This window comes from Podarcis muralis, chromosome 1, assembly GCF_964188315.1.
Source record: "Podarcis muralis chromosome 1, rPodMur119.hap1.1, whole genome shotgun sequence".
Classification (NCBI taxonomy): Eukaryota; Metazoa; Chordata; class Lepidosauria; order Squamata; family Lacertidae; genus Podarcis; species Podarcis muralis.
In genome coordinates, this window is record NC_135655.1 from 68,455,385 (window position 1) to 68,472,280 (window position 16,896).

Here is a 16,896-nt window from a genome sequence, read left to right on the forward strand (position 1 = left end):
AAAATATGAACAGTAATGCAGAAACTACCTACAATCACATTTATTTTTTAGAGAAGAGCAGAGCAATCCACTCCCTGCTCCCCCACTTTATGCCAAACTTGGGAGTAGGGGCTGGATTGAGTAGAGGCATCTCTGCACTCAGCCCTCCTGGCTGAGCCAGACAGCCAACCTGAGTGATACAAACATCATCCCATCAAGGCTGATTTTCCTCCTGCCAAATACCTTCCCTCTTTGGGGTATCTCCTGCAGAGCACTGAGGAAAGCCTCCGTGTCTAAAATCTTCTGTCTTGTGAGTCAACGAGTACACCTCCACCCAAACGGCTGCATTAGCAGCAATAAAGTGCCCTCCCCGGGACACAAGCCTGGACAGTGTGTATGGAAGTCCTGGGCTGCCCAGACAATGAGACCCACGCCCTGGCCTTGCTGGTGTGGTCCAAAGGAAAGCAGAACAATACATTTGTTTTGTGTTGTGTCCTGGTTTTGTTTTCAATTTTCTCCTTTTAAGCTTTACTTACTCTTTTTGAACTGTATGTAAAAACGCAAATAAAAATTACTTAAGAAATTTTTTCCCCAGGCTTTACATCTGAACCAGGCCTAAAACACATCTTTCTTTAATTATGTCAAACAGCACAGCTAGTAGCGTCCTATGGCAGATGGTCTTTATTTTAGGACAACTTCTGGCCCCAGCAAGCGAAGTGCCATGCAAGGACACTGGGAAAGCAAGGGGGCAACAGGAGCAAAAACCCTGTATGATGTCTGACATGTTGTTTTGTGGGAAACTCTCTTGGCAAACATTGCTACATTAATCAGGAATAAACTACCACTTTTGCTTTGCTGATTCACAACCTTGTGTGGGTGTGTTAAGATATATACAAGAAGGTTTGAATCAACTTATTTTTCTGGCGTTGCATAAGATCTTGCATGTTTGACAGATCTGGGTCCAGAGATTTTCTTGAGATCCTTTTTACTATTAGTTTTATAATTGCACAAATTATGGCTTTCCTACTTTCTGTATTTTTCAGCCCCAGCTTTATTTTTGTAAGTTTCTTCCAACTTTTCTGTGCAGAACATAGCTCCACCTTCCTTAGACAAACACCAGCTGTAAAGCACTGCTGCATACTTTGACCTGCGCTTGAAGATAATGCCGAAACATCCGTATTTGGAATTTTACAATTGAAAGACCCTGCAATGAACCTCCAATAAAGTAAAAAAATAAACAGAAGGATTACATTCTAAATTGGGACAAAATAGCAGATCAGGTTGCTTTTAAAGTTCCGGATGCATAAGCATGTGACCTGTCATAGCTACCACTTGTTGTCACACGGTTTCAAGTAGTCTATTTCCAAACCTTGGTGGGTGAGTAGTGAGCCAGGGCATCTTCTAGTTCCCTTGGTCTTTATTTGATGAAATATCTTTCAATTGTAAAATTCCAAATTATCTTCAAAGCAGCTGATCCATTCCTCCGGTACCTGAATCCAATTTTTTCCAAAAAACATTGTCCAAGTAAGTTGATTCTAATCTACTCCAGACTTGTGGCACATGATAAAGTGCTAGCCTTCTCTTCCTTTGTGGTAGGGATGTGTACAGCAGCCTGAAAAGTTGCCATTGAGGAAGATGAAGCAGAGCCAGGAACAAAGTTAAGCTATTTCTGCAACAGTGTGTAAAAGGCATGTCCTTGACCACTCCACGTGGTATATTAACAAAGTCAACATGCCCCAAAGGTCAAAGCACAATCTCTAAATGCAACGTGCAGTTGCTACAGCAGCTCCTCCAGCATAAACGTTTGTGTGTTAGCCCTAGGCTGGACTACTTTGTGATTTTAGGACAAGCCTATTAATTTGCAGAGTGTGTTTGGTGCACCCAGTATGGTTGTCATTCAGTAAACTTCAGTTTGAAATGCTCACAATAATAGATTTTCCAGGTTTTAATTGCTGTAGAGCTAAATGTGCACCAGAATACAGATCATGATTTACTTATTTTATATAGTTTAAAGTTTATCTACAAAAATACTGTAAAATTTATGAATGTTGAAGGCTCTGAAAATGAAATGAAGGGGTTCTAGCGATTAAGATAAATAAGATTATAAAGGGAGGGATAAAGGTTTAAAATGAATAATGAACGATCTTGATGAACTACCGTATTTTTCGGACTATTGGACGCACCGGTCCATAGGACGCACCTAGATTTGGGGGGGGGGGAAATAAAGGCAAAAAAATTTATTCCCCCCCCCCCCGCCAGGCGCGGGGCTGGGGCGGGGAAGCCCGAGCTTCCCCCTCCCCCAGAACGGGACCCAGAGCCATGCCGAAGCTGCGCGCAGCTTTGGCATCGCTCTGGGAGCTTGCGGGGCTGGGGGAGGAGGAAGCCTTCCGCCAGCCTCCAAACCATGTCGGGAGACAGCGGGATGGCGCGCTGCGCCTCTCCCGCTGTCCCCCGAGTTTGCGGGGCTGGGCCAGCCTTCTAACCAAGTCGGGGGACAGCGGGAAGGGCGCGCTGCGCCCCTGCCGCTGTCTCCCGAGTTTGCGGGGCTGGCGACGGGGAGGAGCAGGCTTCTCCCCCCGCCAGCCTTCTAGACAAGTCGGGGGACAGCGGGAAAGGCGCGCTGCGCCTCTCCCGCTGTCCCCCGAGTTTGCGGGGCTGGCAACGGGGAGGAGCAGGCTTCTCCCCCCGCCAGCCTTCTAGCCAAGTCGGGGGACAGCGGGAAGGGCGCGCTGCGCCTCTCCCGCTGTCCCCCGAGCTTGTGGGGCTGGCGGTGGGGCTCTCCTGAAGCCTGGAGGTTGTGGGGCTGGTGGGGGGGAGAAGCAGGCTTGCTTCTCCCACCCCCAGCCTCCAGATCAGGTCGGGGAATAGCGGGATGGCGGAGCGCCGCCATCCCGCTATTCCACGACCTGATCTGGAGGTTGTGGGGCTGGGGGGGGGAGAAGCAGGCTTGCTTCTCCCACCCCCAGCCTCCAGATCAGGTCGGGGAATAGCGGGATGGCGGCGCTTCGCCATCCCCCTATCCCCCGAGCTTGTGGGGCTGGGGGGGGGGAGAAGCAGGCTTGCTTCTCCCCCCGCCAGCCTCCAGATCAGGTCGGGGAATAGCGGGGTGGCGGCTCTGCGCCTCCCCGCTGTCCCCAGCTTTTGGGTGCAGGCTGCTGCCCGCAAGCCTTGCGAGCCCGCGGGACATCCCGCCGGGCTTGCAAGACTTGGGATAGCTTCCTGAAGCCTGGAGAGCGAGAGGGGTCGGTGCGCACGGACCCCTCTCGCTCTCCAGGCTTCAGCAAAAGCCTGCATTCGCACCATAGGACGCACACACATTTCCCCTTCATTTTTGGAGGGGAAAAAGTGCGTCCTATAGTGCGAAAAATACGGTAATTTTTAAAGTAGAATACAAGAAGGGAAGGCGGGTGGAAGCAAAGAGAATAAGGTTTTGAAAGTTATAATATGAAAGAGTGTTCTTTTTTATGCTAAATTTTTTTCTTTGTATTTTTCTTTTTTCTGTTTTTCTGTTTGGATTTTTGATGTTTGTTGTTTGTTTTTTGTGATTTTTGTTGATGTTAATTTTCTGGAAAACTCTAATAAAATATTATTTTATATATATATATATATATATATATATATATATATATATATATATATATATATACACACGTACATAGCCTCTCATTCAATGCAAAAATTATTTCAGGGTGACTTACATAAATCTACTAAAAACAAAAGTGTGCAAAAATACAACAGATTTCAAAAATACAACATTAGCAAATAAACAGCAGGATAAAAGCATCAGTTCCCTTAAGGGAAAGGGTTGTGGCTCAGTGGCAGAGCATGTGGCTTGTATGTAAAAGATCACTGGTTCAATCCCTGGCCTCTCCAGGGAGGGAAGGGAAAAACCTCTGCCTGAAACCCTGAAAGGCTGCTGCTGCCTGTCAGTGTAGACAATATGGAGCTTGATGGACCTAAGGTCTGACTCACTATAAGGCAGCTTCCTATGTTCTTAACTGAAACAGTTCCATTATGGGTTAGAAATTAAAAGTGCCTCTGTTAGAAAAGAAGACCCCTTGGTGGCTTTCACCACATGAAGCTTTACTGCTCAAACCACTTGGAAAGAAAGGAAAGTGGCTTACATATGCTGATTTGCTAAAGGATCAAGAAGGAAAATGGAAATTAAGAGAATATGATGAAATAAAAGACCATTTTCAGAGTTGGTTACACTATCGACAATTACATGAAATATACAAAGAAGACAAGAAAGGATTTAGTTATACAAAATCCAGATTTCAAAAGGAAGTTGTAGAAGGGAAAGTGAAGCTGTTGAAAGGTGCATACAACATACTGCTAGAATGGGAAACAAAAGATGAAGAGGTGAAATCAGTTGTGATTAAATGGGCACAAGATATAGGTCATAATATTATGTTGGATGACTGGAAAGGTTGTGGAAAATTGATTTAAAATTTACAGACTGTTCTTTGCTGAAAGAAAATTATATGAAAATGATGTATAGATGGTACATAACACCAGTGCAGATAAGAAGAATGTACAAAACTGCTTCAAATATATGCTGGAAATGTAAGGAAAAAGAAGGGGCTTTTTACCATATGTGGTGGGATTGTAGTAAGATTTTTAAAAATTGGGAAATGATATACAATGAATTGAAGAAAATGTTCCAATTAACATTTGTAAAAAAAAACCTGAAGCATTTTTGTTAGGGATTAATAGGGAAAGAGCTGCCAAAGAAATTCAAAAACATCTTCATGTATGCAACAACGGTGGCAAGAGTCTTAATAGCACAAGGATGGAAGAACGAGGAAATCCCAACTAAAGAACTGTGGCAAGAGAAACTGATGGATTACACAGAACTGGCAAAACTGACACACAAACTACATGACAAAGATGAGTGTGACTTTAAAGAAGAGTGGAAACCTTTCACAAAGTACTTAAAGAAACAACAAAATGAATTGGACTCTTTGGCAGGTTTTGAATAAACATACACAAACTTTTTATTGATAATATATATATATAGATAACTTAAGGATCTTTACAATTTTATAACATGCAGAGAACAACATGTGATAAGAAACCAGAGAGAGGAGTTGGGAGAAATCTGGGGGGGTGGGAGGGAGGATTTTCTTTCTTTCTTTCTGGGGAGGGGGAGGGGAAATGGGGGGGAATGAGGATGATGTATTTTTGATTGATTGTTATTTTGAAATTCCTAATAAAAAATATTTTTAAAAAAGAAAGGAAGAAATTAAAAGTGCCAGAAAGATAACTGAGGTGATTCTTCCATAAACAGAATGCCAAAACCAAGAAAGCTGCTCTCGGCTGACAGGGGCACTTGGATGGAGGCCTTCAAATATTACCCAAGCGCATGAGTAGGTTCATGTTCAAATCACCAAGTTTTCAGGTACCAATGAGGATGTATAGAGCTTTAAAGTTAAGCACCAATATTTTCCTCAAAAATATAATGTATTTATTATGTTGTAAGCTGCCTAAAAATGATGCTGTCCTATAAAACAGCTTAGAAAACTTTAAAATAAAATGGACTAGGAGAGTAGTGCAGTGGTTTCAACACTGACAAAATATGTGCTTGCACTTAGCAGCCATGTTGTGGACAACCGGCAAATGTGACCGCATTAGAGTAGCCTAACCTGGAAGTTACCAGAGCATGAATCGCCAAACATTATTCATTCATGCCAACAAATTTAAATGGCAAAATAATGCTACTTTTCTGGGTAAAAATGCTCTACATTCAGCAAATTTATTAAATTTGTTTTTATCTTTCACCCACCACCATTTAGGGTTCATTGTGCAATTTCATGTTCTACAATGTATAATTCATGGACTTGGGTTTATACTGTTAGACTAGTTAAGGATGGATTCCGAAAGATCCAGCAGATCTATAGCCTACATTTTACAATGTAGTATGATGTAGTTGAATAAGTCCCCTTTTATGTAGAAGCATCTTAAAATATATTAATATTTCTGAAAGGCAAAAATCAATATACTTAATCAACCTCACCAATTCTCCCCAAGTTTTATGCTCACCTTAGACAAAGCCCACCCACTCCTCAAATTTTCTCTTCCTAGAAGTAATACAGTCTTTCGGTACTTGAGTCCAAGATCAATGCATGCCATAGAGCCCCTGCAGCTGTTGTTTACCATGTTGCTGCACATTCTGGTCCTCCATGTGCCTCTCTGTGGACACAAAATTCTTCACAACAAGCCGAGAACACGACTTGTTATGTAACTGGTGAGAGGCGGTAGCGGAGAATGGGGAGGACATGCAACCAAACAATCTACATCATGAAATTCCTGCATGACAATAGTGCTTCTTGTCTCCTTCCCACCCCAGACTCCCCAAAAGGTTTAAAATATAACTGAGCACATTAGCCTTTTTATTGGAAAACTGGAAATGCACATAAGCCTACACAGAAGGACTTGCCAAAATAAGGCAAAACAAAACAAGAAGCTGTTCCGCTCCGAGGAAAGGGGCAGAGGCCAAAAAACTTGGGAAAGAGATTGCAAATAGGGTGAATGAGAGGCCTGGCCCAAGAGACAGCTACAACCCGGGGGCTCTGGGTTAAGACAGTCAGACACTCTCAGTTTGGCCCGCCAGTGGCCTGAATTGCACATCCTCCACCCTGAAAACAAATGCATCTGGGTGCAGGCAACATGTTCCAAATCTACTCCCCACCCACACTTCAAACCGATGCTGTCTTCAACAAAAGGCCTCACAATGGCACAGGAGAGAATGTACAAAGCTGTTAAGACAAGAAATGGCTACCACTGTATTGCAAAACAGCTAAAGGTGAGTTTCTCCTCAGTGGTAGTGATGTGGTAAGAGAGTGATCCATCTTTCAATGCGATATTTCAACACATTGAACCCTGAAATCTGAATTACATCAAAATTATTACAACAGTAGCATTTCAAAAACTATATGTTTATCTATAGATATAGATACTGCAAAAGACAGAACACTGATTGCAAAACTTCAAAAAAATGCAATAAAAGCTGAAGAAAAAGGAACCAACAGGTCAGGTCTCTACATCTTGAGATCAGAGACAGTAACAGCAAGAGGAGGGCACTTCTGCCCTTGTAGCTCAAGACTCAAATGACTCAAGAAGCCTAACAAAATATGCTGAAAGTACAATCACAAAGACATAATCGAACAAGCAGCAGATAAAGTCCTGCTGCAACAGAGGGTATCAGGTGGTGGCAGAAGGTAGGGAGCTGTCCAGATAGGTGTGCTGAGATAGAGAAAGCCCTCTTGCACTTCCCACCCCAACTGCACAACTGATGGCAGCAAGATGCATGCTTGGAGGACCCCACCCTGGTGACCATCATGACAGCTAAGAATTACATGCGAGTATTTGATGAGTATCCCTGAGTATCCCTTGAGTCACAGTTATCTGAATGTACAGTGGTACCTCGGGTTATAGACGCTTCAGGTTACAGATGCTTCAGGTTACAGACTCCGCTAACCCAAAAATAGTACATCGGGTTAAGAACTTTGCTTCAGGATGAGAACAGAAATCGTGCTCCGGCGGCGTGGCAGCAGCAGGAGGCCCCATTAGCTAAAGTGGTACCTCAGGTTAAGAACAGTTTCAGGTTAAGAACGGGCCTCCAGAAAGAATTAAGTTCTTAACCCAAGGTATTACTGCATTATGAATAAAGCTCATTATTCGAGTTTAGCTCCTTTCACCTTTTTTTTCTTCTATGTAACATTTGTGATATCTATACCATGGAATGCTCTTGATGTTGCTTGATAGCCAACTGCAGTACCCCACTTGCGCAACAGACATCTGCTGGCTTAAGTGGGACTTTCCCTTTCTTTCCTCCCCCTGTGGGATCTCACCTATTGTTTATAATTAACATTGGTTCTCAATAAAGCACTTTTAAGAGAAGAGACAAAAAGGCTGTTCTTGTATTGCATGAATACAGTTTGTGACAGATCAGGGGCAAAGGGGGGCGGGAAGAGTCTTTCCCTACTTGTGAATGGGGATAAATTTGCTGCATTCTTATTTTAATGCAAATCTATCTAATTTGCATTTCCTCAAAACAATATGCAAACCTCAATGCACCCATCCTTCAAATTTCACACTTCTCTGAATTTTGTGGTGCAGTTCACTAATCAAATACAGTGGTACCTCGAGTTAAGAACTTAATTCGTTCTGGAGGTCTGTTCTTAACCTGAAACTGTTCTCAACCTGAGGTGCCACTTTAGCTAATAGGGCCTCCCGCTGCTGCCGCACCGCCGCCACGCAATTTCTGTTTTCATCCTGAAGCAAAGTTCTTAACCTGAGGTACTATTTCTGGGTTAGCATAGTCTGTAACTTGAAGCATCTGTAACCTGAAGCATCTGTAACCCACGGTACCACTGAATTGTGTAGAAAAAAATGCATTATATTTAAATTTCAGATTTTGAATTCCATATTTGATCTTACATTGCATATTTAAGTTTTAAAGTGCACAAGCTGCAAATTGATCCAATTCAGCAAAATAGAATCTTCTGTGCATGTTGCTGAATACAATCTGTAATAAGCAACATGCACCAACTGAACTGGCTAGGTGCACCGTCTAAGCGGAAATTGGGAGAGGGAGAGGGTGTTCCACAATGAACGCAACTACTTAGTTATGACTACTGCTCAGCTGTAGCCAGTGATTATCAAGTTAGAACCATTGTAAATTAGATCAAAACGTTGTGGAAAATGAAACACTGAATGCACAACCTTGTACAAGCAGTTTGTTTTAATTTGGCTTCCATGCAAGTACTTGCCAGCTGATTGTGTCCTTGTTTATTCTTGACCACTATTAAACCTGTCCTAAATAAACCAGGAAGTGTCTATAGCCAATTGCCTCCTAAAATGACTGGCTGTGACTTGTACCGTTTCTTCACTGAGAACTGGTACAGCATCTAGCATGTCTTAAGAGTGGCTCTTTCCACCTACAAACATCTAACAAATTCCACAAATACATTCTCAGCCTGGCTACTGATTGATAAGGATATGCTTCTATCATTTACACAATCCTGATGATTTAGCACAATCCTGCATACCTACCCAGAAGCCAATCCTACTGAGGTCAATGAGACTTACTCCCAAGCAAATGTGTATAGGATTGCAGCATTAATTTAGACAATGGGTAAAGGGTTTGTAATGCAGTTGCAGAGACTCAATATGCAGTTAGTTACAGAGAGAGAGCCAAAAACCCTGTACAGGTATAGAAGGGCTGCAAAGTAAGACTGAAGTGTTAACAGCAGATTTCATTACAGCATCTACTGTACATGCTTGCTTCTGTATTGCTATACGATTTGGGGAATGCCTATGGACCAAATTTTCTATACTTATCTGTCCAAATGACCTAAATGAGTGGCATTAGGCTTTTCACATAATGCCTGGCTACATAAGCCATTTAATGAAATTACCAAAGTTGCATCACAAAATATTCCTATTACAGCTAAACTGCTGGATTAACAGACTAGTCAGAAAGTACCGTATTTTTTGCTCTATAATACTCAGTTTTTCCCTTCTAAAAAGTAAGGGGAAATGTGTGTGCGTCTTATGCAGCTATCACAGAAGCCAGAACAGCAAGAGGGATTGCTGCATTCACTGCGCAGCGATCCCTCTTGCTGTTCTGGCTTCTGAGATTCAGAATATTTTTTTTCTCGTTTTCCTCCTCCAAAAACTAGGTGCGTCTTGTGGTCTGGTGCATCTTATAGAGCGAAAAATATGGTAATACTTTTCTCAGCATGTCAAATAATAGCTACCTCTTAAAAAGAGGAACTCCCCTGTGAATTCCTGTTTTATACTCCGTCATTCAGGGCATAATTGCACTTGGAGAAAATGAAATTCTTCAAAAGCACAGAGCACTTTTTGCTCTCTTTAGTGGGAGGAAACAGCTTGAGCAGGTGGGTGCTGCACTGCCTATCTTTTAAGATAGGACTGCAACAGAGTAGTGAAGAGGCTTGTAACAAACTGCAGACAAAGAATCTGAAGACAGGGTCCAATAAATTTAATACCCTTCCTCAAAATAGAGAAGTTTGTAGTTGGGACTCTTCTTGTTCAGACCCTCTGCTTTACTACACTTCTATCCCACCTGTACTCCAAGGACCTCAAGGCAGAATACATGTTCTTGTGAGATTGGTTAGGCTGAGAGTGACTGGCTCATTCACTCAGAGAAGTTTGCGTCCAAGTGGAGACCTGAACCTTGGTTGCCAGTGTGGTGTCCTCCTGATTTTGGACTCCAGCTCACATCCCAAGCACAAAAAACCCACTACATACTGTATCCAGCGGCATATTCTATTAAACTAAAGGTATGACCGTAGTGAATTTTTGTATGCTCTAATATCACTGAACAGAGTGAGGCCTGGTACAGTTCATATCTCATCCAGCATCTGTCAATGGTTTTCCAAAAGCGCTCAACGAAAGCTGAACAACTTTAAACTACTGATTTCTTAATTTTGGACTCCCAAAAGTAGGGGTTTTCTTATACGTGGGGTAGTGTTATACACAGAAAAATACGGTAATTTCATAACTCTTCTAGTTTTATAAAGCCTGAGAGGAGAAAGTGAGTTAATGTGTGTGAGGAGAGTGATATTCAAAAAATGGCTGGAAATAGTATTGTAAGCAGGACAATTTCATATGTAAAAAAACCCAGAAGGGGAAGTTGAGGGAAGTCAAGGGGAGGGTGGGGGAAAGTGGGAAATTTAATCTGTTATTATTTGCTATGATGTAATTGCGGGGGGGAAATAATAATGTAAAATTCAATAAAACAAACAAACAAAAAACTGCTGGAAATGAATGGAGAGCAAGTGCTGGCACAGACTCACACAGTCTCTAATTCAAAACCATGATGAGTCTAGTATGCATCGTATAGAACTAAGGCATCTAGTTGTATTTCCCAAGTCAAACATGCCAATATATCCAACCTTCTGTCTGTCCTCCTGAGTTCACTATGGTTCATCTAGGCTTACTTCCTGTAACAGTTTCTCTATTGGGTCATTTTTTTCTATTTACATTGGTCACTAAAGCCAATGAGTCTGTTATCCAAGCAGCCGCAGCAACGTCAAGCCATAGGGATGGGACACCACAAAAATGTTCTGTCCTTGGCTTCAGCAGTCATCTTCAGTGTGAATGGGTTTTTTCTTTTCTTTTACAAACCCCACAATTTATGCACTGAAGACAACACTTTCTTGTAGGAATCCATTATTTTGAATAAGCTGAAACACTGAGAATATTGAAACTTGGGGTGGTATTCAACTAAGGTTTACTCAGAGTAGACCTACTGGAATTGATGGACCTAACAATATTCACTATTTTCAATGGGACTGCTGTGAGGGAAAATTAGCTGAATACCACCGGTGGTTTTCTGCGGTGCTCAAATGTTGCTTGTTGGAAGGAATTCATCACATAAAACCTTCAATGCATAAAATCTAACATTCTCTTTCATAAAGAAGCATGGCTGGGAAATGGTGGGGCACGTGATACTTTATGGGGCAAGAATCTTTTGGTGTTCACAGTGGTACACCCCATTAACATTTGTGGCACTGAATGTCTGTTATTCTGCAGTGGACACGTGTCAATTCACTTGCTCATTATTCAGCTCTGTACATGAACAAAGGCCACTTCCAAGCTGGGCATTTACTGAGCTACATTTCTCCCCACTCTCTCTTCATGGGGCACCTGCATGAAGTCATCAACAAAACATCTGCATGAGGAACAGATCAGATCCCCAAAATTTGGGCTACAGACCAAAAGCCAGGGTTTCAAACAGTTTGTTTCCTGAGCATCACAAACAAATCAGTGTTCACTTGCTCTATTAAGAGGTCTTTGTCATCTAATCCTATATAGCCACATGTGAACGCACTTCTAATTCCATGCTATTTAACAGAAATATCAATTTTCTACCAACATGCAGTGGACTGTTCTATAAATTGTCAGCAATCCACATCTTATGTAATAGTCCCTCGTGAAAGTGTTCACAATACAGTTTATCTGGCATTGTCAGTGGAACCCATCTGTGTCTAATTCCATCCCTTGTTTTCAATTTGTTCAGGAACGATCTTTTCAAACATCATGGTGTGAAAGTCGACCACTAGTTTCCAAAATGGGCTGACCTCATTTGTCTGCCTTCAATGCATTTCAGATGCCTGAAAGAATTCCCAACGTCCTAATTTTCCCAGTAAGCCATGTATAAGCATTGACTAACAAGTTTCCAACATTCCATTTTGGGGCAAAGTGAGTATCATGTTGATGCTAAGCCCATAAGCTCCTGAATGACATCACCCAATGGTTTCATATGTGTGCTAATTAGCATAGAATGTAATCTTGGGGGACACCATATAGCTCAATTAACCATGGTATGAAACTGTAGTCCCTCAACCCTCTAAGTAAGACAAGCACCAATGTAAACTGGTACCTCCAAACTCCTTCCCAGTCAGCTAATCCAGAACCACCTGTCTAGTTACAGGTATAGCTCATCAACAAAGACAACCTAATCATTCTATGTCCCATAACCAGACTTTAAACTAGATTGAAATTGATCTAGATAATCTGCCTCATATGGACCCAATACACTCAAAATTTTAATAAACAATTTTGTGCATGACAAAGATAGAAAGTGATTCAGGTCTATGCCAGGGATGAAGAACCTGTGGTCCTCCAAATGTTGTATTATAACTTACTTAGAAAAAAAAAAACCAGAAAAGGGGGTGAGAACAGGATATATATTCAGGCATCCACAAAAATAAAACAAACATGAGCTTCAATCTGGATAGCTCAGCGGCACGGTGCTGAAAGGAGCATGGTGCTAACTACACAGGTTGCAGGCTTGATCCCTGTATGGAACAGCTGCATATTCCCTGCACTGCAGGGGGTTGGACTAAATGAACCTCAGGGTCCCTTCCAACTCTATCATTCTATGAAAAAAACATTTTGCTTCACCACAGGTCTATACCAGGGATGAAGAATCAGTGGTCCTTCAGATAGTAAGCATTGAACTACACCATACAGTATTCAATGGGGAAAAGGCTTAAATCCAGGCACACATAAAAATAAAAAAGGTGTCACTGCATTCCAGAAATGTGAGTATTTTTGGTCTTTGTTGCAACAGATCAACAGAATTATTTAATGCATGTTTACTTAGAAATAAGTCCCACTATGACATTTGCACAGTCACAGTCCTATGGTCACAGTCCTGTAGATTTGCTATGGTAGAGTTCACTTCAACAGCTGCCCCAAGTACTGGCAGATTATACATGTACATGCGTGTGGAGGTAAAATACATAACTGTAAACAAGGCGACAAAAAAGGCGATGAGATGCAAGCAGTACACTCTATGACATTTCTGGGCAAAATTTACATATATCAAGTTCAAGCTACCTAGAAATGTCACTGACTCTGCTTCTCAAATTTCTTAGCCTTCTACCCCTACTGCTTACATAAATTTTTCTTTATTCCCATATATAGACATGCCAAATGAGGATATGCATCATATATCTAATGATGTAGGGTCCAGGTCACAAAAGCTTATACTACAACAATGTTGTTGGTCTTTTAGGGCCACAAGACTCTTTGTTTTTAGAAGAAAACAGTATAAACAAATATATTGACTTAACTCAAAATGCTGGCAGTCAGTATAAAATACTTGAAGGGTACCAGAGGCCATTGTACCTAAGGGTGGATTCCACAGTGCAAGTTCATCCCATGCTTTTAGAAACACAGGCTGTGTCCATAGAAAATGGATACAGCCAAGCACATATGACTATATCCAACCCTCCTTAGGCTGCACACACCCTACAACTTGAAAGCACAATCTTTGACTCAAAGAATTCTGGGCACTGTAGTTTGCCTCTCACAAAGTCAGAACTTCCAGCAACCCTTAAACTACAATTCCCATAATTTTCTGAGGGGAAAATATACTTCCAATGTGATTTCAAGACCTACTGTGTACACAAATGGATATGGAAAGTGTTTTATGAACACAACATAACAATAGCCCTGACTGCAACAGCGCACTCCCACACATGATATCCAGCAACTGGGAATTTACAATGTGGGTAAAACTGCAGTCCTATATCGCCTTTCCTGGGAACAAGTCACAGTGAACTGATAGAGCCTTACTTCTGAGTAAACAAGCATAAATTTATACTGTATAACCTGTGGGCCTCCAGATGTCTTGGTCAGGGATGATGGGAATTGTAGTCCATGGGTCATGCTGGCTGGGGAGGATGGGAGTAGGAGTCGAACAACATTTGGAAGGCTGCAAGACAGCCACCCTTGGTGTGTATAGAAAAAGGCAACATTCCCAAACCTGGGACTAAAACTCCCATCAGCCCCAGCCAGCACCACTTTAAACAGTCTCTGGAGTAAGCACCATTTAACCCAGTGAGCTTAGTTCAAAGCAAACATGCATGAGATTCCATTCAAAATACTGAATAGTTACCTTCCCTGAAGTGGAGTTTTTGGGGGTCAGGCAAAGAGAAACCTGTAAAGGAACAAAGTCTGCTCAGCCTACAAACAGCTACGCAAACAAACTCTACTGTGGAGGTTCCCACATTTTCTATCTTCAGGCCCACTTAAGGTGGCTGGAAGTTACTGAGGCCCACTAGTCAGAAAATGGTGGTGTGGACCTAGTTTCAAAATGGTGGCAGCTGCAGAGCTTGGCATAATTAGCTGACTAACATCACTGTCTACTGATCTTTGGAAATAGCTAGATTCTTTCCCATAGTGCTGGAAACAAATTTCCTACCTTAGTTTTCCACAAGTGCCAACATTTGTTCTGGAGGTAATGTGATTAAGCCTTTTTTCTTCCCATCACCACATGTCTCTCAGTAGGTTTACTAATTTCCTATCATTTCTTCTCCCATTTGTCTTTCCCACTCTACTAGTACCTTATCCTCCCCATCCCACTCCAAAAAACCACTGCCAGTTTCTTTCATTCTTCTTTTCTGGTGCTTTTACATTTCCTTCCTCCTCTTACAACACCTTTCCTCTCTTATGCCTTTCCTTTGTATGCCAGTTTAATGTAACCTTTTATCTCTTTTTCCAGTTTCCTTCAACACCTCCTCTGGCCCTTTCGCTTCAGAGAAGAGCAACCTCCTTGGCCTCTTCCTGCATTGAGCTCTGCCTCTTAGCCACTTTTACTCATAATACAATAAGTTCCTGGGTCTGGCATTGTTACAACCAAAATAAAAATATAATAAAGACACTTACTGTTGCTGGCCGCTACTTCGATAGCCCTCTTGCTCTAAGAATAAGGGAACCGTCACACATCAGTGCAAACTCAGAAAAGTCACAGAGTGCAAATGCAAGCACCTAATTGGCCCAGATGCAACTATACACACCTGATTGGAAGGGCAGCTCTTTCCACAACTGCAACCCATAAGTTTACATTACTTAATGGGCCCTGATTAGGGAACAGAAGGATATAAATGGATAAATGCAAAAGGCCCACGAAGCCCTCAAGCCCTATTTAATTTTTCTTACCTATTTGTGAGCTATTTTGTTTTTTACAAAAAAACCAAAATAAATCCCTTTGGAGATGGGGGTGGGAACTGCTCTCCATAGTTATTTTTTTCTGATTGGCTGTGATCTGCACACAGCAGACTGGCCACCACAAGAGAAAGATAGACAAAGAGAAACAACTCCAGGAAGTCTCTTAGACTTCTCAGTGAGTGGACATTTAAGGATATGCATGTGGAGCACAGGAGGGAGGGGGAACCATGGCTTTGGGGGAACAAGCACAAGAACGGTAGTTCCTTTGTGGCATTATTGATAACCTATTGTTGGTTATCTACAACTTTGCAGGGAACAGCAACGAGGTACCGGAGGACAGAAGCGTGGGCATCATGCAGCCCACCATGGCCCTTATGTCAGCTTGCTGCTAACAGGTGTCAGCTTGCTGCTAACAGGTGGAGGACACTGTCCCATTGACAGGTGTTGAAGTAAGAGTCCACTGCCAATCCGGTTAGGTTCTGTACATCTTGTTCTTCACCTGCTTGGGACAGTTGCTGCCAATTGGGGCAAATAATACTGAACTAGATGGACTACAGGTTCAACTCCATAAGATGCATTACATAAAGCACTAATTAGAGAAAAGGGAATTATGGTTTCCTTGTACTGTTTATCTCTTAGAGCAGGGGTCAGCAAACTTTTTCAGCAGGGGGCCAGTCCATTGTCCCTCAGACCTTGTGGGGGGCCGGACCATATTTTGAAAAAATGTATAGGAACGAATTCCTATGCCCCACAAATAACCCAGAGATGCATTTTAAATAAAAGGACACATTCTACTCATGTAAAAACAAGCTGATTCCCAGACCATCTGCGGGCTGGATTTAGAAGGCGACTGGGCCGGATCCTGCTCCCAGGCCTTAGTTTGCCTACTCATATCTTAGAGCACCATTCTATACCTACTTACGTGGGAGTAATCGCTGTTAACTACAGTGCCATTTATTTCCAAGTGAACATGCACCGGGTGTTAGGGATCTAGTTTTCAACATAATGTTTATTTCTCTTCCTCAATATTTATTTTTTTCATTAACATTTAATTAGCTCCTGTTTAATCAGGCTAGCATCCTTCGTGTCCCACAAGCAAAGCAGCAATAATGCTTTACATGTATTTTAAAAGAAGCATTTGAATTGTATCCCAATTTCTTTTGAAAGATATATTCTCCTTTTAAAGCATTCTTTGTTTAAACAGGCCCTTGTTTCAAAATTCAAGGCTGAGGTGTTCCTTGTTTTTGAGTTACTGGAGATGGGTTCAGGTCAGTGAAGAGTTTAAAAAAATAAAATGCAAGCTCATCCAGAAGTAATCTCCAAATGCTCCTGGTAATGTAAGATGCTAAAAACAAAAACAAAACCCTGTTCTCATTGTAAATATTCTGTAGGCAGCATCTACTGCACTGTGCTACATGGTGGCCC

General features: G+C 42.0%; 1 long non-coding RNA gene across 7 annotated transcripts in view; it reads right to left on the bottom strand.

Annotated features, from left to right (window-relative positions):
- LOC114597970 (uncharacterized) overlaps positions 1 to 16,896 on the bottom strand; it is a 59,916-nt gene that overhangs the window by 6,169 nt on the left and 36,851 nt on the right. For 2 of the 7 annotated variants that reach the window (XR_003706931.2, XR_013393261.1), the window contains 2 exons: positions 15,190 to 15,223; positions 14,420 to 14,461 (listed from right to left, as the gene is read on the bottom strand). The exons of 2 other annotated variants lie outside the window; for them this stretch is intronic. This is a non-coding gene — a long non-coding RNA (uncharacterized LOC114597970). Of the gene's footprint in view, positions 1 to 1,348; positions 1,689 to 14,419; positions 14,462 to 15,189; positions 15,224 to 15,320; positions 16,271 to 16,896 lie in introns of those variants that run through there. 3 more of the 7 variants (XR_013393258.1, XR_013393256.1, XR_013393262.1) reach the window with 3 other exon arrangements.